General features: G+C 45.0%; 1 protein-coding gene and 2 non-coding genes across 3 annotated transcripts in view; 1 reads left to right on the top strand and 2 right to left on the bottom strand.

Moving 5' to 3' along the window:
• Positions 1-25,125, top strand: part of RAB7A (RAB7A, member RAS oncogene family) — a 69,725-nt gene that overhangs the window by 12,473 nt on the left and 32,127 nt on the right. The window lies entirely within an intron of this gene.
• Positions 13,193-13,299, bottom strand: LOC114908223. Its single transcript, XR_003796913.1, has one exon. It is a non-coding gene; the product is annotated as a U6 spliceosomal RNA (small nuclear RNA).
• On the bottom strand, positions 23,067-23,139 carry TRNAG-CCC. The gene has a single exon. It is a non-coding gene; the product is annotated as a tRNA-Gly (tRNA).

The following is a 25,125-nucleotide window of genomic DNA, read 5'->3' as shown; positions in this document are numbered from 1 at the left end:
AGCAAGGGATTTCCATGTTGGCACAGTGGTTAAGAATCCGCCTGCCAATGCGGGGGACATGGGTTTGAGCCCTGGTCCGGGAAGATCCCACAATGACGCGGAGCAGCTAAGCTCGTGCTCCGCAACAAGAGAAGCCAGTGCAATGAGAAGCCCGCGCACCGCAAGTAGAGAAAGCCTGTGTGCAGCAACGAAGATCCAACACAGCCAGAAATAAAAGATAAATAAATTTATTAAAAATAAAAACAGGACTTCCCTGGTGGCACAGTGGTTGAGAGTCCGCCTGCCGGTGCAGGGGATGCGGGTTCGTGCCCCGGTCCAGGAAGATCCCACATGCCGCGGAGTGGCAGGGCCCGTGAGCCATGGCCGCTGAGCCTGCATGTCCGGAGCCTGTGCTCCGCAACGAGAGAGGCCACAACAGTGAGAGGCCCACATACCGCAAAAAAAACCCCAAAAAACATATATATGTATCAAGAATATTTCTTATACAGTAAGAATATTTTTTATATAGGAAGAATATCAACGCTTTTTCATGTCGCAGTGTTCCTGGCTTGTTTCTTTTGGCTTGGTTTGGTTGATGCTGTGTTTTTGTAGTATAAAAACTTTTCTGTAGTCATGTGTGTCAATTTGTTTTGTTTTCTGGGTTTCATATTATACTTAGGCCTTCTCCTTTCCTAGGACAATAAAAACAATGGTTATTTTTTTCCTAGTACTTAGCACGTTTGGAATTCTTCTGTATGATGTGATGTCAGACTCTTTTTTTCCAAGTGCATAGTTGCCTCAGTATTTCATTGTATTGTCATCTTTTCCTCACTGACTAGAAATTTTTTTTTATCACACACACTGATTTCTCGTCTACTTGTGTCTTTTGTGAATGCTTCTGTTCCATTCTTTGTTTCTGGGACAGTGCCGCTGTCTTCCTGGCTTCTCTGCCTCATGATACGTTTTCATAAATTAGGCAGTTTTCCTTCTTTCACAGAACTCTGTTGAAGCTGTGCTCAAAGACCTGTTTGCTTCTGATTAAATTGGTGCTCCTCCTGCGCTTGTCCTGTTTTCTTGATCAGTTTGTCAGGCAGATGCATTTGTCAGGAACTTTAGAGGAAGCCTTGATGCCCTGGTAGGGGGAAGGAGCTACCTCCAGTCCACCTGCCATGTGTCTGGGACAAACACCGTATACTTGCTTGTCTAGTCAGCAGGTTTTGTGGAGCACCTACCACGCCACAAGCTCCCGTACAGAAGGGCTTGTACAAACAGTAGAAAACCTGTACTGAGCCCCGGAGAGCCTTGGGTTTGGGCGGCAATGTACGTATCTGTTCATCCTTGTATGTATCCCTGTTGCCTTGTGTAATGGGTTGGAAAGCAAGTATTGGGTTTTAAACTGTGTTCATGATGCTTTTAAGCATTTCATGTTTTGCCATCTCTGGTCTTTTCTTGCAGTATTTGAGCACACACCGTTACTTCATAATCGGCACTCTGGATGGATTTTTTTGTTAAATTTTATTTATTTTTTGGCCATGCCGTACTGCGTGGTGTGCTGGATCTTAGTTCCCCAACCAGGGATAGTACCCGTGCTCTCTGCAGTGGACGTGTGGAGTCGTAACCACTGGACCGGCAGTCCCCTGGACGGGTTTTTATTGTTAACTGTTCTTGTCTAACTTTGACAAGTTAGATTTCTCTGTCTTTCTTAGTGGAGGGTTGTTCATAGCAGATTCCATAAGAATGTGCCAGGCTTGGCATGCATTAAAATGTTTCTTTTTACTAATTAATTTTCACAGATAAAGAGTAGACCATTGGACCAGTCTTTATTTTCAGGGCTTTTGAGGAAATGTTAGCCGTCTGAATTGCGAAAAACAATTACCTTTTTGACAGAAAAAGTACACTGGGTCAACCAGTTCTTTCTTTTTTCTCTTGCTTGTTATCTTCTAAAGGTGTAGCTCGTCATTTGTGCATGTTGTGATACGAAGTCCTGTCCGTGGTCTCCTGTGTTGCAGGTACCCACGGTCTGCGAGGGGAGGAGGGTGAAGCCTGGTGCCCAGGACCCCTGTTAGCCCAGTGGAGAGGCGAGGCTGCGTAATCAAGAGCCCTGGGGGTGGGGGCAGGTCAGGGCGGGAGAGGAGGAGCTCATGTGGGCCGGTCCTGCCATGTACCCCCCTCCCTGGGCACACAGTCAACCAATAACTTCACCTGTAGCTGTTCACAGGCCAGAATCAAACACTGTGTGTCCGAATCTGAGAACTAAGTTGGTTTTTGGCTTCCTGTCTCCGTGGTGCAGGGGTGGAAGTGCGGTCTGTAGACGTCTGAGCTTGAAAAGGCTACGCCCGGCCGGTGCCATGCTAGGGAAGTGCCCAGTGGGGAGGCGGCTCCTGTCCTGGGGGGGGCCTCCTTTTGGCTGTGTGACACTTGAAGAGCTACCTACAGAGGGGATGATGTCATATGAAAACCGATTTGATAGGAGGCTTCCGGACAGGTGAGCAGGCGATGATGCACTTGATCAGTCCAGAAGGAAACTGGAAAACAGTCTGTGTCTCCTCTCAATCCCTCCTAGCTAGACATGACCGTGAACCCTTTCATTGCTTGGTTTTGACTTTCAAAACTGACATTTCATAGGCTTCAACCTAATAATGGAAGCATAATTCGTTCTGTACCCCTTTAAAAAAAAATCTAACTACATTTTAGAAGGTCCATTAATAATACATGTAAGTCTGTCTGGTATGTATTTAATGTATTCTGAATATGTATTTTGAAGTAGGGGCAGGGTATTTTCCCTACTTGGGCCATTTTTTGGCTGAGAGAAGTACATGGAGGGGAGGAGAGAAGTGGACCCGTGACCTTCCAAACATGTTGACGTGGCGGAGCGTGGAAGCAGGCTGTGAGATTCCGGGCCTGATTGACTGAGGTGGTGGTGGGCCTTGAAAACGCGAGGCGGGAGGATCGGGACTGCGTGCAGTGCGAGAGCGGGCCTGGTGTGCAGCACTGTGCACGTGACTTCAGGGGCGCTGGGCTTTGCGCTTTTCAGCTGTGTTATTTGAGAGCCCAGGTAGCAAGTACGTGATGGGACTGAAAGCAGGTTTGCGGTACTCTTATTTTCCCATTAATCCCATTTTGTCATGGCAGCCTAGCCATACTTACATGTCGAAAGGGAAAGGACAAGAAAACTCAGAGGAGATCATTCTGGGTGAAAGGATTTGCAGCTGAAATAGCTGGGGCGTGAAGCGCCTGACGATGGCTGTGGCTGTGAAAGCAGGAGAGCTTGTTGGGCAGGTGTTGGGTAGCTGGGGGCTGGGCGGGGCACGCGCAGTGGAGTCGGATGGAAGGGAGCAGAGCAAAGTGCTCCCGAAGAAAGGAGGGACCAAAGATGCCCAGGCAGTGCTGTGTGCTGCTCTGCCCTTGTCTGTATCAGCTTCCGGTGACACGGAGAGGTTCCCAGCTTCCCCTTGCTGCTCATCGGTGATGATGTCACGCTCAGGGCCCCTGAGGGCCAGCTCTTGGTGCAGTTTTCCTGTTATTGTTGGAGGAACTTGTTTGGTAGGAATTGCTGGGTGTTAGCACATTGGTTTTTCACGTCGTATCCTCCGGCTTACCCACTGGTACAAATTAATTGCCTCAAAACTGGCGTTTTATTTTTTTTAATTTATTTATTTTATTTATTTAGTTTTGGCTGTTCTGGGTCTTCGTTGTGGTGCGTGGGCTTCTCATTGAGGTGGCTTCTCTCGTTGGGGAGCACGGGCTCCGTGTGCAGGCTTCAGTAGTTGTGGCATGCGGGCTCAGTAGTTACGGCTCGCGGGCTCTTGGTGCGTGGGGTTCAGTAGTTGTGGCGCACGGGCTTAGTTGCTCCGCCGCATGTGGCATGTTGCGGACCAGGACTTGAACTGGTATCCCCTGCATTGGCAGGCGGATTCTTAACCACTGTGCCACCAGGGAAGCCCAAAGGCATGTTTTAGAGAAGGTTCCTGGAGTGAGAGCTAAGTAGTTCTCCTGCACAGAGCATTCTTTGTATTTTTTCTTATGTATGCTTCCAGAAAGATGTTTCTATTAAGATAAAAGAAGATAAATATTCTAGCAAATGTCCAGGCTCCTAATGTGGTTAGGGTTAGGGCACGGAGCTGGAAGTGTTAACTTCAGCTGCAGCCACAGGCGCTCGGAAGCTGTCCCGGGAGTAAAGACTCCAGAAGCAGATTCTTTGTCATGCTCCTTGTCAGCCACCTCTTAATAACTACGTTCCACCCTAGTGCTTTGCACAGTACTTAAACCCTGGAGCAACTAGGCTGACGCGGGGGTCTGCGCTGTGAGATGAGATGATCTTTGCCTGTTGCCACACACTGTCTCTCTCGCTGTGCTCTTCTGTGGTCACGAGATGCTTAAGGAAGGAGTTACATTCAGGGAGGAGTGACGCGTCCTGATCCTTTACCAAAACTGGAAAACAAACCATACCTTACATTGAAAGAATATGCATGTCCCTGGCATTTTCTGCTGAGAGAACTAGCAGTGATTCAAGGGCTTGAATGAGTTTGGTCAAGGTCTAAAAATTGGACTGAGTCACTGATATTTAAATTAAAAGACTGTAGACCACAGTGATGTCACACAAAATGACAGAGTAGGAAGCTTTAGTGGCCGGTTCCTCTACCAGGTCAGCCGTTGAGCTGGAAAGAGGGGTTGGAATCAGCTGTTTTGGAACTCTGGGACCTGACTCGATGAAGCCTTCCTGAGGGGATAGTCTGCTGGTCTTTGCTAAGCGAGTGGTGGGCTCACAAGTGGACAGTTTTAGCCCTGAACAGGCAACAGTCAGCAATCCTTGGAGAGCAGGAGAATCAGATTTCCAGAATTCCACACTATAAAATACTCAGAGTGTCCATTTCTTAACAAAAAATATTACGGAACATAACCAAGAAACAGGAACATGTGGCCCATTCACAGGGAAAAAAAAGAAAAAAGAATTTGACAGACACCATCCCAGAGGAGGCACAGATGTTGGGATTACTAGTCAGACATTAAATCAACTGTCTTAAATCTGCTCAAGGAGCCAAAGGAAACCATGGGCAAAGAAGTAAAGGAAATTGGGAATACAGTGTCTGAACAAAATGAGGGTATCAAGAAAGAGTAATTATAAAAAGGAACCAAACAATTCTGGAACAGAAAAGTATAGTAACTGAAAGAAGAAACTTACTGGAAGGGTTTAAGAGTGATGTGAGCAGAAGAATGAACCAGCAAGTTGAACGTTAAGACAACTGAAGTTATTCAGTGTGAGGAACCGAAAGAAAAGAATGGCGAGAAAGGAACGCAGCCTGAGTGTAAATGGATTAAACTCTCCTGTTTCAACTTGCAGTAATGAGGGAAGTAAGAGGCAGCCACGGGCCAGTCCGGCCCGAGGCTCAAGGGGGAGGAGAGCTGAGCGCTCCATCATTGCAGCCGCCTGCTTCCAGGCCCTGAGCTGGAGCCGCTGAGCACGGTGCACCAGTGGGGGTGGTCCTGGAAGCGGGGGTGTGTGTGTTGGGGAGAAGGCGGTCCAGCCCCTGCCTCCCAGCCTCGCTCCCCATTTCTGTCCTGCGTGTGCCTGACACCCCAGCTTCCCACCGCCCGGATGCCTGCTCTCCATTTCCTGCACTCAGACCCACGCCTCGGGGCCCAGCCAGACTTCACCTCCTTCACGAAGCTGCCCTGATCCCTCCCACCGCAGGTGAGCGTGGGCTGTGCTGTGTGTCCTCCTTGGTCCCTGTAAACAGGTGACTGCACTGTAGTTGGGTCCCTGTCTCATCTCCCCAGCTGCACTGGGAGCTCTTCAGACAGGATCTGTGTCTGATTCCTCTTGGGGAGCCCAGTGGTGCTTGACCTGGGTTGTGGGCATCCCAGGGAGAAAACCGCACATGCAAAGTGTCTGTGGGAAACTGAGCAGTTCAGTGAGTAAAGTGCAAGGCGTGGGCGGTGCTGAAAGGTCTGCAGGGGGCCAGTCACACAGCGTCCCGAAAGCCCAGTAAGGAACTGGGACTGGCCAGGGAGGGGATGAAAGCTGGCGATGGATTTCAAGGAGAGCAGCACTGGCTGACTGCACATTGGGCTGCTTAGCCTAAAAAACCAAAACTGGGGAGATTAAGGAGTGCAGCAAGATCCCCAGCCCGCCCCAGCCCTCCTCTTGCTTCCCCAGCTGTGCTCCCAGGGTGTGGCACGAAGGCGGAGCCTCTCTGATGGGTCAGATGCAGACTCATGGGCAGGGTCCCTGAGCATTGAAAGGCTGTACACACAACGCCAGTGGGCTGAGCAGCGTTCCTCGGGCTTCCCAGGAGCCCACGCGGGAGCTCCCAGACGGACACCTGGCACACAGATTCACCACCTCAAATGGAAATACCAGGTTCCTGGGAATCTGGAACTTGCTTTTTAAAAGGCACCTTTCCATCATCCCCTCCACCCCTCTGGGCTGCTGTGTGTTATCAAGACTCCTCCCTATGGACCCCCCAGGATGTCTGGCTCATGCGGAGCTCCCCTAGAACCTCAAGCTGCCGAACAGCCCATGCTTTGGTCAAGCCTCTTAGAGGGGCCGCTCCGTGCCACTGTTATAAAAAGGAGAAATCACAGTAGAATACAAGTCCCACATTGCAGTCAGGGAACTCTACTATACAGGAAAGTGACCCCAACCCTCTTTGAGGGGGCACACCCCCTGGCACTTCTCTGACTCCCCACACAGGCTGGTTCATGGTGCTTTGTTATCCTATAACGAACGTCTTGCTTGCAATGAACACAGGCTGCGTCCTCTGACATAAAGCATACCAGTGTTTTCTTAGGTCATTTTTTCAAGGTAATAGAAATAAAAACAAAAATAAACAAATGGGACCTAATCAAACTTACAAGCTTTTGCACAGCAAAGGAAACCATAAGCAAGATGAAAAGACAGTTACGGACTGGGACAAAATATTTGCAAACAGTGTGACTGACAATGGCTTAATTTCCAAAATGAATAAATAGCTCACACAACTCAATAACAAACAACCCAATCAAAATATGGGCAAAAGACCTAAATAGACACTTCTCCAAAGAAGACATACAGATGGCCAATAGGCACGTGAAAAGATGCTCATCGCTAATTATTAGAGAAATGCAAATCAGAACTATAATAAAGTATCTCCTTATACCAGTCAGATTGGCCATCATCAAAAAGTTTACAAATAACCAATTTTGGAGAGGGTGTGGAGAAAAGGGAACGCTCCTACACTGTTGTGGGAATGTAAGCTGGTGCAGCCACTATGGAAAACAGTGTGGAGGTTCCTCAAAAAACTAAAAATAGAATTACGATATGATCCAGCAATCCCACTCCTGGGCATATATCCAGACAAAACTCTAATTCAAAAAGATACGGGGCTTCCCTGGTGGCACAGTGGTTGAGAGTCCGCCTGCTGATGCAGGGGACACGGGTTCGTGCCCTGGCCCGGGAAGATCCCATGTGCCGCGGAGCGGCTAGGCCCGTGAGCCATGGCCGGTGAGCCTGCGCATCCGGAGCCTGTGCTCCGCAACGGGAGAGGCCACAACAGTGAGGCCTGCGTAACGCAAAAAAAAAAAAAAAAAGATACGTACACCCAAAGTGTTCATAGCAGCACTATTTACAATAACCAGGACATGGAAGCAACCTAAATGTCCATCGACAGATGAATGGGTAAAGAAGATGTGGTACATATATACCGTGGAATACTACTCAGCCATAAAAAAAGAATGAAATAATGCCATTTGCAGCAACATGGATGCAACTAGAGATTATCATACTAAGTGAAGTCAGAAAGAGAAAGAAAAATACCATGTGATATCACTTACATGTGGAATCTAAAATATGACACAAATGAACCTATGAAACAGAAAGAGACTCACAGACATAGAAAACAAACTTATGGTTACCAAAGGGGAAAGGGAGTGGGGGAGGGATAAATTAGGACTTCGGGATTAACGTATATTGTACAAACTACTATATGTAAAATATATAAATAACAAAGTTCTGTATAACACAGGGAACTATATTCAATATCCTGTGATAAACCATAATGGAAAAGAATATAAAAAAGAAGGTATATATGTATAACTGAGTCATTTTACTGTGCAGCAGAAATTAACACAACATTGTAAATCAACTGTACTCTAAGAAATAAAATAATTAAAAAAAAATCCTGGGCTTCCCTGGTGGTGCACTGGTTGAGAGTCCGCCTGCTGATGCAGGGGACGCGGGTTCGTGCCCTGGGCCGGGAAGATCCCATGTGCCGCGGAGTGGCTGGGCCCGTGAGCCATGGCCGCTGAGCCTGCGCGTCCGGAGCCTGTGCTCTGCAACGGGAGAGGCCACAACACTGAGAGGCCCGCATACCGCCAAAAAAAAAAAAAAAAACCTTCATGCTGTGGACTTCATGAAAAAGTGCCTGGAGGCTGGAGGAGCTCTGTTGATTTTTTTTTTTTAAGGACCCTGATGACCAGCTGGGCCAGCATCACCTTAGTGAAGTTACCTTGGCCAGTGGTTTTGAGGAGCTTTGAACAGTCCATACAAGCCTCCTTGTCAGCAGGGAGGCTTCAGTGAGGCCCGTCACCTGCTAACTACACTAACTCACAATGTTAACCAACAATGCTAACTATGCTAACATTGCTAACTACCTTGTTTTATTGCAGTTTGCTTTATTGCGCTTAGCAAATATGCATTTTTTAATATCTTTATTGGAGTATAATTGCTTTACAATGTTGTGTTAGTTTCTGCTGTATAACAAAGTGAATCAGTTATATGTATACGTGTATCCCCATATCCTTTCCCTCTTGAGCCTCCCTCCCACCCTCTCTATCCCACCCCTCTAGGTGGTCACAGAGCACTGGGCTGATGTCCCTGTGCTATGCAGGAGCTTCCCACTAGCCATGCATTTTACATTTGGTGGTGTATATACGTCAGTGCTACTCTCTCATTTCGTCCCAGCTTCCCCTTCCCCACCGTGTCCTCAAGTCCGTTCTGTACGTCTGGGTCTTTATTCCTGCCCTGCCACTAGGTTCATCAGTACCGTTTTTTTTTAGATTCTGTATATGTGCGTTAGTATATGGTATTCATTTTTCTCTTTCTGACTTACTTCACTCTGTATGACAGACTCTAGGTCCATCCACCTCATTACAAATAGCTCAGCAAATATGCATTTTTTTACAAATTGAAGGTTTGTGCCAACCCTGCGTCGAGCAAGTCTGTCAGTGCCATTTCTCCAACAGCATTTGCTCAGTTCAGGTCTCTGTCACATTTTGATAATTCTCAGAATACGTCAGGCTTTTTCATTATTATTATATTTGTTATAGTGATCTTTGATCAGTGATCGTTGATGTTACTGTTGCAAAAAGATTACAGTTCCCTGAAGGCTCAGAGGATGTTTGGTAGTTTTAGTAATTAAGTATTTTGAAATTAAGGCCATGTATATTTTCTTAGACATAACACTATTGCACACTTAATAGACTACAGTATAGTGTAAACATAACTTTTATATGCACAAAAAAGTTTGTGTGCATATAAAATGCCTAAAAGTTTATGTGCATATAAAGACTTGATTTATGGCTGTATTCACTTTATTGCATTGGTCTGGAACCAAACCTGCAGTATCTGAGCTCCCTGCATACTACCTGTGCTAACCAACTACAGTAACAATACTAATTATATTAACAAGACTAACTATGGTAATGATACTAACTAAATAAAAATGTTTTATTTCAAGGAAAAAAATGAGAAAAAAATGTGAGCTAAAGATCAAATAAAGATTATCGGTAGATTTCTCATCAGAAACCTTGGAGGCCAGATGGCATGGTTTGAAGTATTCAGAGTATTGAAGGGGAAAGCTGTCAATCAAGAATCCTATACCTGGCAAAACTGTCCTTCAGAACTGAGGGAGGAATTAAGACCTTCCCAGATCAACCAAAGCTGAACGAGTTCTTTACCACCAGACCTGCCTGCGAGGGGCTTGTCCTTCAAAAGCTGGTGCTGTTGTAGCTGGTGTTAAAAGACTTACTTAAAAACCCCCTTTGTGGGGGGGGCACACAACATAAAGATGTAATTTTGTAACATCAGTAAGTGAAAGGGAGGCGGGTCAGAGTTGTATAGGAACAGTTCTTGTATGTTTTTTTAAAAAAATTATTTATTATTTTCGGCTGCGTTGGGTCTTCGTTGCTGCGCGCGGGCCTTCTCCAGCTGCAGCGAGCGGGGGCTACTCTTCGCTGTGGTGCGCGGGCTTCTCATTGCAGTGGCTTCTCTTGTTGTGGAGCACGGGCTGTAAAGCGCAGGCTTCAGTAGTTGTGGAGCACGGGCTTTAGCTGCTCCGTGGCATGTGGGATCTTCCCGGACCAGGGCTTGAACCTCTGTCCCCTGCATTGGCAGGCGGATTCCCAACGACTGCGCCACCAGGGAAGCCCTCTTGTATGTTTTTGAAGTTAAGCTGGTATAAATTGGCCTTATACTGTTATTAGGATGTCAGATGTAATTCCATGATAATCAGAAAAAAGAGCCATAGGATATACGCAAAAGAGGAAATGAAGAGGGAATTAAAATGTTTCACTATAAAAATCAGCTAAGGACAAAAGAAGATAGCCATGCAGGAAGTGAGGGAAGAAAAGCCATAAGGCATATGAAACACAAAGGAAAATGATCGAAATAAGTACTTCGTTACTAGTAATTCCTTTAACTATAAATGCATTAAACTGTCCAGTTAAAAGACAGATTGGCAGATTGGAGAGAAAAACATCTATCTACTTGCTGTCCACAAGAGACTCACTTCAGAGCCAAAGACATAAAAATGTTTAATGTAAAAGAGTGGGGAAAAGATACATGCAAATAGTAACCAAAAGAGAGGGCGACTATACTAATCTGAGGTAAAGTAGATTAAGTACAGCCAGAAGATAAAACAGTGATTAACATTTACACACCATTTGACAGGCCATCAAAATATATGAAGCAAAAATTAACGGAACTGAAGGGAGAAGTAGTTCGACAGTAATACTGAGTGACCCAGACAGAAGATAAGTGGGGAAGTGGAGGACTTGAATGACACAGTAAACCAATTCGGTCCAGCAGACACACGACCCTATCCACCACCAACAGAACACGCATTCTTCTCAAGTAGACATGCGTCATTCTCAACGATAGAATATATGTTGGGCCATAATTTAAGTCTCCGTATGTTTTAAAAAGTAGACTGTCATACAAAGTACCTTTGTGACCACAAAGAGATGAAGTTTAGAAATCAGTAACAGGAGGAAAACTAGAAAATCCAGAGATGTGTAGATATTAAATAACACATTCTTAAAGAACTAATGGGCCAAGGAAGAAATCGCAAGAGAAATTTTAAAATATTTAGGGACAGGGAATTCAGTGGCAGTCCAGTGATTAGGACTTGGTGCTTTCATTGCCACGGCCCGGGTTCAATCCCTGGTTGGGGAACAAAGACACCCCGCAAGCCGTGCGATGTGGGAAAAAATTTTTTTTAGGGACAGATAAAATAAAAACGACATACTAAAACTTATGGGCCATGGGACTTCCCTGGCGATCTAGTGGTTAACACACTGCGCTCCCAATGCAGGGGGCATGGGTTCGATTCCTTGTCGGGGAATTAAGATCCCGAGTGCTGTGTGGTGTGGCCAAAATAAATAAAGTTTTAAAAATAAATAAAACTTACGGGACACGGCAAAGAAGTGCTAGGGGGGAAATTTATAACTACAAATGCTAACAAAGATTAGTGCAGAAAACCCTTTAGATTGACTAAGAATTTTAAAAAGGCTCATATCACTAAAATCAGAAATAAAAGTGGGGATATTACTACCCATTGTATGAATAAAAAGGATTATAAGAGAGTCTTAGGAACACTTGCACACCAATGAATTGGATAGCGCGGATGAAATTGACAGTTTCCTAGCAGCACACAAACTGCCAGAACTAAACAGGAAATAGACAATCATACTTGTCAGGCTGGGAGACTGAGTCCGCTATCATAGACCTCCTGACAGGGAAAAGCCCTGGGTCAAGCTCGGAGATTGAGTCCGTTATCATAGTTCTCCTGACAGGGAAAAGCCCTGGGTCTGATGGCTCCACCGGTGAGTTCTAACAGACGTTTAAAGACAACACCAGTTCTTCTCAGATTCTTCCCGCACATTGAAGAGGGGGCAAGATTTCTTAACTCACTCTGTGAGGCCAGCATTGCTCTGATACGAAAGCCAGACAAACACTACAAAAAAAAGAAAACCACAGAGTAGTATCTCTTATGAACAGTGATGCAAAAGCCCTTAACAAAATACCAGCAAATCAAATTCAGCAGCATATTAAAAGGATTATATACCATGACCAAGTGGGATTTATTCCTGGAATGCTAGGATGGTTCCACAACCAAACAGCGATCATGAATACACCGCATTAACAGAATGAAAGGGAAAAAAACCATGTCATCTCAGTTGATGCAGAAAAAGCCTTTGACAAAATTCAACACCATTTCACAATGAAAACGAAACACTGGGAATAGAAGGAAATTATTTCAACATAATAAAAGCCATGTATGAAAAACCCACAGTGAACGTTATACTCAGTGGTGAAAGACTAATACTTTGTCTTCTAAAATCAGGAACGAGGCAAGGATGCCCACTTTTACCCCTTCTATTCCAAAGACTACTGAAAGTTCTAGCCAGAGCAGTTTGGCAAGAAAAAGAAATAAAACATCTAAATTGGAAAGCAAAGAGATACATGGTCTTATACGTGGAGTACCTTAAAGATTTCATACCAAAAAATTAAAAAACTAAAACCTGCTAAGAGCTAATAAACTAGTTCAACAAAGTTTCAGGATACAAAGTGAACACACAAAAATCAGCTGCATTTCTTTTTCTTTTATAATTAACTAATTTATTTATTTTTGCCTGCATTGGGTCTTCGTTGCTGTGTGCAGGCTTTCTCTAGTTGTGGCGAGCGGGGGCTACTCTTCATCCCGGTGCATGGGCTTCTCATTGCTCTGGCTTCTCTTGTTGCAGAGCACGGGCTCTGGGCGCGCGGGCTTCATTAGTTGTGGCTCGTGGGCTCTAGAGTGCAGGCTCAGTAGTTGTGGCGCACAGGCTTAGCTGCTACGTGGCATGTGGGCTCTTCCCGGACCAGGGCTCAAACCTGTGTCCCGTGCATTGGCAGGTGGATTCTTTTTTTTTTTTTTTTTTTAGTAAGATATTTTAATATAATTGCCTTATTAATAAAAACATGGAACGCTTTGCGAAGTTGCGTGTCATCCTTGCGCAAGGGCCATGCTTATCTTCTCTGTATTGTTCCAATTTTAGTATATGTGCTGCCGAAGCGAGCATGGCAGGAGGATTCTTAACCACTGCGCCACCAGGGGAGTCCCCATCAACTGCATTTCTGTAGACTAAAAATGAACAATCCAAAGAGGAAATTAAGGAAACAATTCCATGTACAGGAGTATCAAAGAGAATAAAATACCTACAAATAAATTTAACTTGGTAGGTGAGAAAGACTTGGAAAGTAAAAACTATAAACATTGCTGAGAGAAGTTAAAGACGTAAATAAGTAGAAAGACATCTCACATTCATGGATTAGAAAAATTAATATTCTTGGGAAACCAGCTACAGATTCAACGCAATCCTTATCAAAATCCCAGTGACGTTTTTTGCAGAAATAGAAAAACTTATCCTAAAATTCATGTAGAAAATCATGGGACCCTCAATAGTCAAACAATTTTGAAAGCTCAGAGTTGGAGGTCTCTCACTTCTTGATTTTAAAACTTACTACAGGGGACTTCCCTGGTGGTCCAGTGGCTAATACTCCACGCTCCCAATGCAGGGGGCCCAGGCTCGATCCCTAGTCAAGGAACTAGATTCCACATGCCACAACTAAAGACCCTGCATGCCTCAACTAAAGACTCCACATGCTGCAACTAAAAGGTTCCTCATGCCTCAACTAAAAGACTCCGCATGCCACAACGAAGATCCCGCACGCAGCAACGGAGATCCTGCGTGCCACAACTAAGACCCAGCACAGCTAAATAAATAAATAAACTATAGTAATCAAAACAGTGTGGTATCGGGATAAGGATACACATGTAAACCAGTGGAACAGAATAGAAAGCCCAGAAATTAATCTTCACATTCACGGTGGATTGAATTTTGACAAAGGTTCCAAGTCCATTCAGTGGTGAAAGCAGTGCCTTCAGCAAATCATAATGGTGCTGAGAAAACATCTACCTGCAGAATGATTTGGACCTGGACCTATCATCATATAAAAAAATTAAAACCGGGCTTCCCTCATGGCGCAGTGGTTGAGAGTCTGCCTGCTGATGCAGGAGACACGGGTTCGTGCTCCAGTCTGGGAAGATCCCACATGCCGCGGAGCGGCTAGGCCCCTGAGCCATGGCCGCTGAGCCTGCGCGTCCAGAGCCTGTGCTCCGCAACGGGAGAGGCCACAACAGTGAGAGGCCCACGTACTGCAAGAAAAATAAAATAAAATAAAAAAATAAAACCAATCAAAGACCTAAATCTTTTTTTTCTTTTTAAAATTTATTTTATTAATTTATTTTTGGCTGTGTTGGGTCTTTGTTGCTGCGTGTGGACTTTCTCTAGTTGCGGTGAGTGGGGACTACTCTTTGTTGTGGTGCGCAGGCTTCTCATTGCGGTGGCTTCTCTTGTTGTGGAGCACGGGCTCTAGGTGTGCGGGCTTCAGTAGTTGTAGTGCACAGGCCCAGTAGTTGTGGCACACGGGCTCTAGAGCGCAGGCTCAGTAGTTGTGGAGCACGGGCTTAGTTGCTCCGCGGCATGTGGGATCTTCCTGGACCAGGACTCGAACCCGTGTCCCCTTCATTGGCAGGCGGATTCTTAACCACTGTGCCACCAGGGAAGCCCAGACCTAAATCTTTTTTAAAAGAATTTTATTGAAGTATAGTTGATTTCCCATGTTATGTTAATTTCTGCCGTACAGCAAAGTGACTTCGTTATGCATATTCTTTTTCATATTCTTTTCCATTATGGCGTATCACAGAATATTGAATATAGTTCCTTGTGCTATACAGTAAGACCTTGTTTATCCATTCTATATATACTAGTTTGCATCTGCTAATCCCAAACTCCCAATCCATCCCTACCCCACCCCTCTCCCCCCCTGGCAACCACACATCTGTTCTCTATGTGTGTGAGTCTGTTTCTGTTTCATAGATATGTTCATTTGTGTTGTATTTTAGATTCCACATGTAAGTGATATCATATGGTATTTATCTTTCTGACTTACTTTGCTTAGTATGGTATTCTCTAGGTCCATCTGTGTTGCTGCAAATGGCATTATTTCTTTCCTTTTTATGGCTGAGTAATATTCCAGAGCGTGTGTGGTGTGTGTGTGTGTGTGTGTGTGTACACACACATATACATGTATATACATACACACACACACCCCACATCTTCTTTATCCATTCATCTGTCAGTGGACATTTAGGTTGTTTCCATATCTTGGCTATTGTAAATAACGCTGCGATGAACATAGGGGAATGTATCTTTTTGAATTAAAGTTCTGTCTGGCTATGTGCCCAGCAGTGGGATTGCTGGATCATATGGTAATTCTATTTTTAGTTTTCTGAGGAACCTCCATACTGTTTTCCATAATGGTTGCACCAGTTTACATTCCCACTAACAGTGTAGGAGGGTTCCCTTTTCTCCACACCCTCTCCAATATTTATTATTTGTACACTTTAAAAAAATTATATGGATGCGTCGGATCTTAGTTGTGGCATGTAGGATCTTAGTTGTGGCGTGTGTGCTCCAGAGTGCTCAGGCTCAGTAGTTGTGGCATGTGGGCTTAGTTGCCCCATGGCACGTGGGATCTTAGTTTCCCGACTGGGGATTGAACCTACATCCCCTGCATTGGAAGGCGGATTCTTAACCACTGGATCACCAGGGAGTCCCTTGTAGCCATTTTTTTTTTTTTTTTTTTTTTTTTGGCTGCACTGGGTCTTCGTTGAGGTGTGCAGGCTTCTCTTGTTGCAGAGCACAGGCTGTAAGCATGCGGGCTTCAGTAGTTGCAGCACCACAGGCTCAGGAGTTGGTGGCACGCGGGCCCTAGAGCATATGGGCTTCAGTAGTTGTGGCTCACAGGCTCTAGAGCACAGGCTCCCCTTGTAGACTTTTCTTTTTTCTTTTTTTTTTTTTTGAGGTACGCGGGCCTCTCACTGTTGTGGCCTCTCCCGTTGTGGAGCACAAGCTCTGGACGTGCAGGCTCAGCGGCCATGGCTCACGGGCCCAGCTGCTCCGCCGCCTGTGGGATCTTCCCGGACTGGGGCACGAACCCGTGTCCCCTGCATTGGCAGGCGAACTCTCAACCACTGCGCCACCAGGGAAGCCCCCCCTTGTAGACATTTTAATGATGGCCATTCTGACCTGTGTGAGTTGGTACCTCATTGTATTTTATTTTATATTTTAATTTGGCTGCACCAGGTCTTAGTTGTGGCACGTGAGATCTTTAGTTGCAGCATGTGGGATCTTTAGTTGCGGCATGCAGGATCCTTTAGTTGCAGCATGTAGAATCTAGTTCCCTGACCGGGGATCGGACCCAGGCCTCCTGCATTGAGAGTGCGGAGTCTTAGCCACTGGACCACCAGGGAAATCCCCCTCCTTGTAATTTTGATTTGCATTTCTCTAATAATTACCGATGTTGAGCCTCCTTTTATGTGCCCGTTGGCCACGTGTATTTCTTGGGGGGAATGTCTGTTTAGGTCTTTTGCATATTTTTTGATTGGGTTGTTTTTTTGTTATTGAGTAGTGTGAGCTGTTTGTATATTTTGGCAATTAAACCTTTGTCAGTTGCATTGTTTGCAAATATTTTCTCCCAGTCCATAGGTTGTCTTTTCGTTTTGTTTATGGTTTCCTTTGCTGTACAAAAGCTTGTAAGTTTGATTAGGTCCCATCTGTTTATTTTTGATTTTATTTCTGTTGATTTGGGAGGCTGACCTAAGAAAACATTGGTATGATTTACATCAGAGAATGTTTTGCCTATGTTCTCTTTTAGGAGTTTTATGGTGTCACATCTTGTATTTAAATCTCAAAGACCTAAATCTAAAGAGTTAAAACTTTGAGGGACTTCTGTGGTGGTCCAGTGGTGTTAAGACTCCGTACTTCCACTGCGTGGGGCGTGGGTTTGATCCCTGGTTGGGGAACTAAGATCCCACATGCCACGTGGTGTGGCCAAAAAAAAAAAAAAAAAAAGTTGAAATCGGGGATATTTCAGGAGATGGATTCAGCAGTGATTTTGTGGATATGATACCAAAGGCACAGGCAACAATAGAAAAAAAAGGTAAATTAGACTTTATCACAATTAAAGACTTTCGTGTTTCCAAGGACAGCATTAGGAGAGTAAAAAGTCAGCCTACAGAATGGGAGAAGATGTTTATAAATCATACACCTGATAAGGCTTAATATTCAGAATACATATTTAAAGCTCCTGCAAGTCAACAACAAACAAGCAGTTTGATTAAAAATGGGTTCAGGACCCAAATAGACATTTCTCCAAAGAAGATATAGAAATGGCTGATCCACACACAAAAAATACACAGCATCACTAGTCGATAGGAAATTCAAAACAGTAATATACTACTTCACACGGATTATGATGGCTCTTGTTTTTAAAAATGCAAAAAACTTGTGTTGGTGAGGATGTAGAGAAATTGGGACCCTCGTGTATTGCTGGTAGGAATGTAATATGATGCTGGAGTTGTGGAAAGCAGTGTGGTGGTTCCTCAGGAGATTAAACAAAAGTACTGTATGTCCTGGCACTTAGGTGTATATACCCACAAGATTTGAAATCAGGATCTCAAACAGATACCCGTACACTATTGTTCACGGCAGAATTATTCACAACAGTCAACAGGTAGAGAGTACCTGTGTGCTCATCAAGTGGTAAATGGATAAGTCAAATATGGTATCTAGATACAGCGGTGTATTACTCACCATATAAAGGAATGAAGTTCTGGTGTGGGCTGCAATGTGGACGAATCTTGAAATGAAAGCATGCCAAGTGAGATAAGCCATACAGGAAAGGACAAATATTGTATGACCCCGCTTACAAAAGCTATTTAGATAAGGCCAATTCAGAGACAGAAGGTAGAATAGAGATTACCTCTCCCCTGCGGGGGGAGCAGGAAATGGGGTTATTGCTTAATCTGCATAGTTTCTGTTTGCCCTGATGAAAAAGTTCTGGAAATAGGTAGTTGTGATGGTTGCACCACAGGGTGATGTTCTTAACACACGCAGAAATTAAGATCAGTATCTTCTCTTCAAACAAGTTCTTTCTCCCAAATAAAAGCCAAACAGCATCTTAACTGACAGACCTCTGACCTTGAAATGTGATTTTGTAGTCACATCAAGGTTGGTAAGCAGCAGTAGGGAAACTGAGAACCTCTATTCTAAAGCTGCTGTCCTAAGTCGACCACGCACCACCGCCTTGTAGCATGCTCAGCAGCGCTGCGTGGACCTGTGCAGAAGCACGCAGACCTGGCCTAGTTACGGACCGTTCGGCCCTTTGCCTTTGCAGCGTGGTACTGGTGTGTTTCCACCTTGAGTTAGTGTTTGGCAGTGATATTCCTAAATGTTATCCGAGGCAAGCTGTGCATCGGTGATCTTCTGAGGCATGTGGATCTTTATTTTGCCAGAATCTTGCCAGCACAGTTTGAGTCCCTTTAAAGCTATACTTCAGTAATAACCTGTGGATAGTAACCTTTGAAATGGAAGCAGAGTGTTCGGAAACTTCTGACATCCTGTTCTTTAGCACTTCCTCCTCAGCCTAAGGAGCTGGACTTTGGCCTGAGCCCTGCAGTCTGCCGGGTTTTCACATCTACCTGGTGTGATGGTTAATTTTGTGTGTCAACCTGACCGGGCAAGGGATGCCCAGGTATTTGCCTAAAGCATCATTCTGGGGGTGTCTTTGCCGTGTTTCTGGATGAGATTCACAGTTGAATGTGTGGACTGAGCAAAGCAGACTGCCCTCATCCAATCGTGGGAGGCCCAACTAGAAAGAAAGGCTGAGGAAGAGAATTCACTTTGTCTGCAGGTTTTCTCCTGTCTTCTGTCTCAGACTGGATCTGACACCACCAGCTCGCGTGGTTCTCAGGCCTTCACACTGCAGATCGTGGGACATCTCGGCCTCCATAATCACTGAGAGCTTCCTTACTAAATCTAAGTACTAAATCTCATGTATGTATTATATAATCTCATACAGTGTTACATAAACATAAATCTCATATATATGAAGTTTTATTTTTTTTACAAACAAAAAAATTTTATTGTAATTGAATTTTGTGTAAACTTCTGCTGTACAGCAAAGTGACAGTGATACATTTATGTATACATTCTTTTTCTTTTTTTTTAACATCTTTTGGAGTATAATTGCTTTACAGTGTTGTGTTAGTTGTTGCTGTATAACAAAGTGAATCAGCTATACGTATACATATATCCCCATATCCCCTCCCTCTTGTGTCTCCCTCCTACCCTCCCTATCCCACCCCTCTAGGTGGTCACAAAGCACCGAGCTGATCTCCCTGTGCTATGCAGCTGCTTCCCACTAGCTATCTGTTTTACATTTGGTGGTGTATATATGTCAGTACCACTCTCTCACTTCGCCCCAGCTTACCCTTCCCCCTCCCCGTGTCCTCAAGTCCATTCTCTATGTCTGTGTCTTTATTCCTGTCCTGACCCTACGTTCTTCAGAACCTTTTTTTTTTTTTAAGTTTCCACATATATGTGTTAGCATACGGTATTTATCTTTTTCTGACTTAATGAAGTTTATTTTTAACAACAGATTTTAAATATCACTTAAACGTAACTGGTAAAACGTGGGCTTATATATGGTGTCAACCGAACCATTAGGCTCTGTTCCTTCATCCTAATGGTTCTGTTTCTCTGGAGAACCCTAACTAGTACATCTGGCGTTAATAGAGTTACTCTTCCTAGAGACAGGCCCCAGAGCATCATTATGCTGATCTTTACCATACCTCTGCTTCACAAGTACTTCTTACAATTCAGGGAACTAGTCTGATTTGAGAATGGCCAGATGTACTCTGACTGGCAAAAAGGTCATTGCAGTCGCCAAGCCAACAGGTTTTTTTTTTTTTTGGCCGTACACGGGCCAGCCTCTCTGCAGCATGTGGGATCTTCCCGGACCGGGGCTCGAACACGTGTCCCCTGCATTGGCAGGTGGATTCTTAACCCCTGCGCCACCAGGGAAGCCCCAAAATGATTTTTTAAAATTCTATTTCAGTCATTCCTTCTGTATTCCTTCTACTCTCTTTTTTAAATTAGTTGATTTACAATGTTGTATTAGTTTCATGTGTACAGCAAAATGATACAGATATATATCTATTCTATTTCAGAGTCTTTTCCATTATAGGTTATTACAAGATACTGAATATAGTTCCCTGTACTATACAGTAGGTCCTTATTTTTTTATCATGTATTCCTTCTACTGGCATTCATGTGTTAAAAATTTTTTCCCACTTGTCAACTGGCAAATTTTTCTCCACTTGTACAATTCCTTTTTTTTCCCCCATAAATTTATTTTATTTATTTATTTTTGTCTGCATTGGGTCTTCGTTGCCGTGCGCGGGCTGTCTCTAGTTGGTGGCGAGCGGGGGCTGCTCTTCATTGTGGTGCACAGGCTTCTCGTTGCGGTGGCTTCTCGTTGTGGAGCACGGGCTCTAGGTGCGTGAGCTCAGTATTTGTGGCTGTCAGGCGCTAGAGTGCAGGCTCAGTAGTTGTGACGCATGGGCTTAGTTGCTCCACAGCATGTGGGATCTTCCCGGACCAGGGCCCAAACCCGTGTCCCCTGCATTGGCAGGCGGATTCTTAACCACTATGCCACCAGGGAGGTCCTACAATTCCTATTGAAAAGGCAGGATACACTAATTGTTTTTCTCTAATCATGGGCTTTCAGAGTGAGGAATTATTATATGAAATAATCTTCATCAGAATTTACACTTTGTAACATTTTTGGTAGCTGATTATAAAGTCATGACTGCAGAAAGGAATCATGTGGTACATTTAGTTCAATCTTACACTTGCTCTCCTGATGAGTGTCCTGTCTTCTGCTTACCATGACAGTGTTTTCCCGGTGCTTCTTGATATATCCTACTTTATTCAGCAACTGGTGGTTATTCCGTTTCCTTGATTCAAAACTCATTTGTTAAACCACTGGTCCGGATCCTGTCCTCTGGAGTAATGCAGTTGGGCACACGTTTATTGTGTATTGAGGCTGCCAGTGTTTGAGTGCCTTTTTTCAGTGGAGCACATCAGAGTTCATGTGACTGTTTTTGCGTTTGTGTCTGCATAGGTAGAGGGGCCAGCTGAGAACCTAGAGACTTCTTCACGTTAGAAGGTGTTCCGGTGTTATTTGGGTTGGGTTAGGCAGGATAGGTGAATAGGTGTGAGAAGCAGTGACGGTGAGGAGGGGCAGGAAGGTCATTCCAGTTAAAAACATGTCACGGCAGAGTCCGAGGTAGATGAGTTGAGGGCGCTGGAAAGGGACTGGATCTGGAGAAGTGGGAAGCTGTGGGCAGGAGCCTGGTGTGCGGTCAGGGCCATCACTGCACTGCTCCTGGTTGCCGTGGACTGGGTGGAGGGTTCCTGGCAGCCTCCCAGGAGAACCTGGGAATCCATGTCCCGCCCAGCGTGGTGACGGTGAGACATCTCGTGATTTCACCTCTCTTCTCCGTTTTTGACTTTTTAGTCCTGGGGGCCCGGATTATTTTGCTTACGTGTAGTCTGTTCTGTGTTCGTTGGTTGATGCCCGTTGGGATGTGTGTTCTGGAGCTGTGCTTCAGTACAGGTGGACTAGCTGGGGCTCACTGGCGTCCCTGAGGGCCGTGTGTGTTTGCAGCAGTTGCTTCGTTCTTGATTAGACTCTTGCTGCTGTTCCTTGTATCTTTAAATGTTAAGAAAGAATATATCTTAATTTTAAGTTTTATATTTGGTGGAAGATTCCCTCAGTCATGGGGCTCATCTCAGGAAGAAGGGTGGAGACTAAAATAGGTTCTGTAATTGAGCTGTCACAGGACAAGGAACCCCACAGCACACTGAGTTGGAGAACGTTGTACTGGATTAATGTCACCAGGACCCAGTTGTAGCTCCAGGAATTTGAGAAGTAGAGACACGTTGGTCTCTGGCTCCTCTGCCTCTTCATTCTCATATCTTCTCAGGAACACACCCACCTTTTACAGAGTTAGGAATTCAGTGTAAGGCCCAAGGAGAGCAAATTACTTACCTCAACTTGCACAGCTCATAAGTTTCAGAGCCCAGATTTGAACCAGAGCTTTCAGGTCCCAAGCCCTTGGTTGGTCTCTCATCCCCCAAGTTCCTCTTGCATGTGAGTGAGGAGCAGATCTGAGCCCCTCCGGGGGAAAGGAATTGGGAATGCCCCTGGAGCCATAGCCTGCTGACCAGCCTTGTGTGACCAGCTGTAGACCAGTAGGAATCTTGTCGCTCTTCATGTTCTCTTCAGAGTATTGCGTTTTTGCCTCCGAAGATGAACCAAAATGCTTAAAACTTTTTTGGAAATGTTGGCTGTTTAAGTCTAGCTGTTGGGTTTTTTGTTGTTTTTGGTTTATGGGGGCCTGGGGGGGTGAGCGGAATGCAGGATATTAGTTTCCCAGCCAGGGATCAAACCTGCGCCCGCTGCAGTGGAAGCACGGAGTCTTAACCACTGGACCGCCAGGGAAGCCCCTAGGTGATGGGTACTGTTAAAAGATAATTTTCAAGAAAATGTAAGATCATGACTGTCATTTAAATATGAAATGAACAAAGAACAGACATACATGGAAGTTGGTAATGTTGCAGGGAACCTGCAGTTGGACACAAAACTGCCTTTTCCGTGGTGGAAGTTTGTGCAGATAGAATTCATTTGTGTAGACAAGAGCCATTTGTTCTACCGTCATTACTACAACCTACAGTTGGTCAAGGGCGGTGAGACCCCAGAGTCTAAGTAGTGCATCATTTCCCATTGGAGGCATCCCATACTTTTTTTTTTTTTTGGCTGTGCTGGGTCTTAGTTGCAGCACGCAGGATCTTTAGTTGCGGCATGCGGGATCTAGTTCCCTGACCAGGGATTGAACCTGGGCCCCCTGCATTGGGAGCGCAGAGTCTTAACCACTGGACCACCAGGGAAGTCCCCCATACTCTTTTTAATTGCAAGTTCCCTTACAGCATATGAGTTGATAATGCTACTCTCTCTACTTCTTTCCTTTCATATTAAAATTTTTAAACACTTGTTTTAAAAATGTTTTTGTTGGGGAGGCTTTGTGAATTGAAGCCCCAGTGGTTACATATTAGGTTTAATGTACTTTGATGACATGATATGAAATATGGTCTTTATTTTAAAGCTGATGTATTTGGGAACATTTTCTTCAAGTATCTGTTCTGAGAATGATGACCCTTGTGACAAGGTATGGGACTCCTGGTACTCCTATATTCCTAGTATCTGACTTGGAAGCAATACCCAAGGTTTCGAGCCTGTAGACCCTTAAACTTTGGACAAGAGTTTGCTGCTGTAACTAGCATTTCCCCTGGGGGTAACTCCACCTGTGCGCTTCAGTGTCGGAGAGGTAAATGCTGTGTAGCCACAGTTTTGTATTCCTTTGATCTTATTCTTTGGAGAGGTGGGGGAGTTTAGGTGGTGTGACAGTGCAGAAGTTGAAATTGAAGTTCACTGTTTGGAAGAAGCAAACCAGTGTTTGGAACTAAAGGGCTCTTGCATACCCGGACAGCCAGCGGCCATCGAGAGTCCTTATGTCTTCAGTTAAACGTGAGGAGGGGTGGGCTGCCCTGCAGGGAGAGTCCTCTTTGGGGGTCTCTTGACTGGAGAATAGCAGGAGCGCGGGGGAGGAGAGGCAGCACTAATGCAACCTTCACATTTGTAGCCTGGCCTTTGGCCACAGCTTGTGTTGACTTGAGGAGGAAGGCTGCTGGCTTAATGGTGCTCTCCACCTCGCCCTCCTGGGGACTCTGGTTGAATCTGTCTTCCATTGGTTTCCACCTTTCCTCTCTTAGGAGGGTAAAGGACACATTTGCTTCTCATCTGATAGAGCTCAGCCTGCCTCTCTGGCTTCTTTCCCTCTGTCTTGGTGGCATGTTGTATCACGTGACCTGGGCTTCCCTGCCTGAGATTCTAGAACATGGACCCGTGAGCGGTGGCGTTAACTTGTTGGCGCCTAACCTGACCAGGCGTATTACATTCTGCAACGTCTGCTGTACTTGTTTCGGAGCTTTAAAAACTGCCCAGTGTGGAGACAGGTTATCACTTACCTGACTGGATTTTTGTCTTTTATTTTGGCTTCTTGATTAGGAAGTGGCCAGGAAGAAATTGTTTTGAAATGTAAGTCTAGCTGTGTGAGACACCTCAGTCACCATGGTTCTTCCAAGGGTTCTTGAGAACAAAATACGTGTGACCACCGTCCGCAATCGCATCCAGCTCCTAAGAGGATCTAATGAAACTGTCTGCGCTGTCAGGAGAAGACTTTCACACCTAATCAAAGGAGGATTTCAAGATGTGGTTGACGTTTTCATACTTTTACCTTACGCAGGCAGATTGGCCAGTGTGACCTGTGTCTGGTCCTTGATGCTCCTTGTGTAGTTCACAGTGCGGTTTGCTTTCAAACAGTTAACTGGACCTCCGTCTCAGTGGGTTACAAAGGACCTAGGGCAGTGTTTGGACACGCCTAGGCTGCTGGGGCCGGTGGCTCCAAATACTTTGAAGTGGTTATGATGCAGACAACATCTTGCTGTAATATTCTCATGAAAATTCGCATGTTAACTAATACTTTCTAAAGTTCGCTCTTGAGGAGCTAGTATCTCTACTGTGTTTTCAAGAGTGAAAGAAGATGGGCTAGATAATCAGTAATTAATGGCCATACATCGAGATATGAGATGTTTGAGGACTATCTGCTAATGCTCGTAAAATCCTCCAGGGTTGTTTAGACCAGCACCATACCATAAAACTTCCGGTGATGATGGAAATGTTCTCTGTGCTGGCCAGTGCGGTAGGTGCTAGCTGTGTGGCTTGTGAGCACTTAGTGTGGTTTGTGTGGCTGAGGAGCTGTATTTGATTTCATTTAAATGGCTAGTGACTGCTGTGTAGGACAGCACAGGCCTAGA

The sequence above is a fragment of the Monodon monoceros genome, unplaced genomic scaffold (genome assembly GCF_005190385.1).
Source record: "Monodon monoceros isolate NGI ecotype Baffin Bay Population unplaced genomic scaffold, NGI_Narwhal_1 Super_Scaffold_3, whole genome shotgun sequence".
In the NCBI taxonomy this organism is placed as follows: domain Eukaryota; kingdom Metazoa; phylum Chordata; class Mammalia; order Artiodactyla; family Monodontidae; genus Monodon; species Monodon monoceros.
The sequence above is the reverse complement of the archived record's forward strand: the minus strand, read 5'-3'. Positions and strand labels throughout refer to the sequence as shown.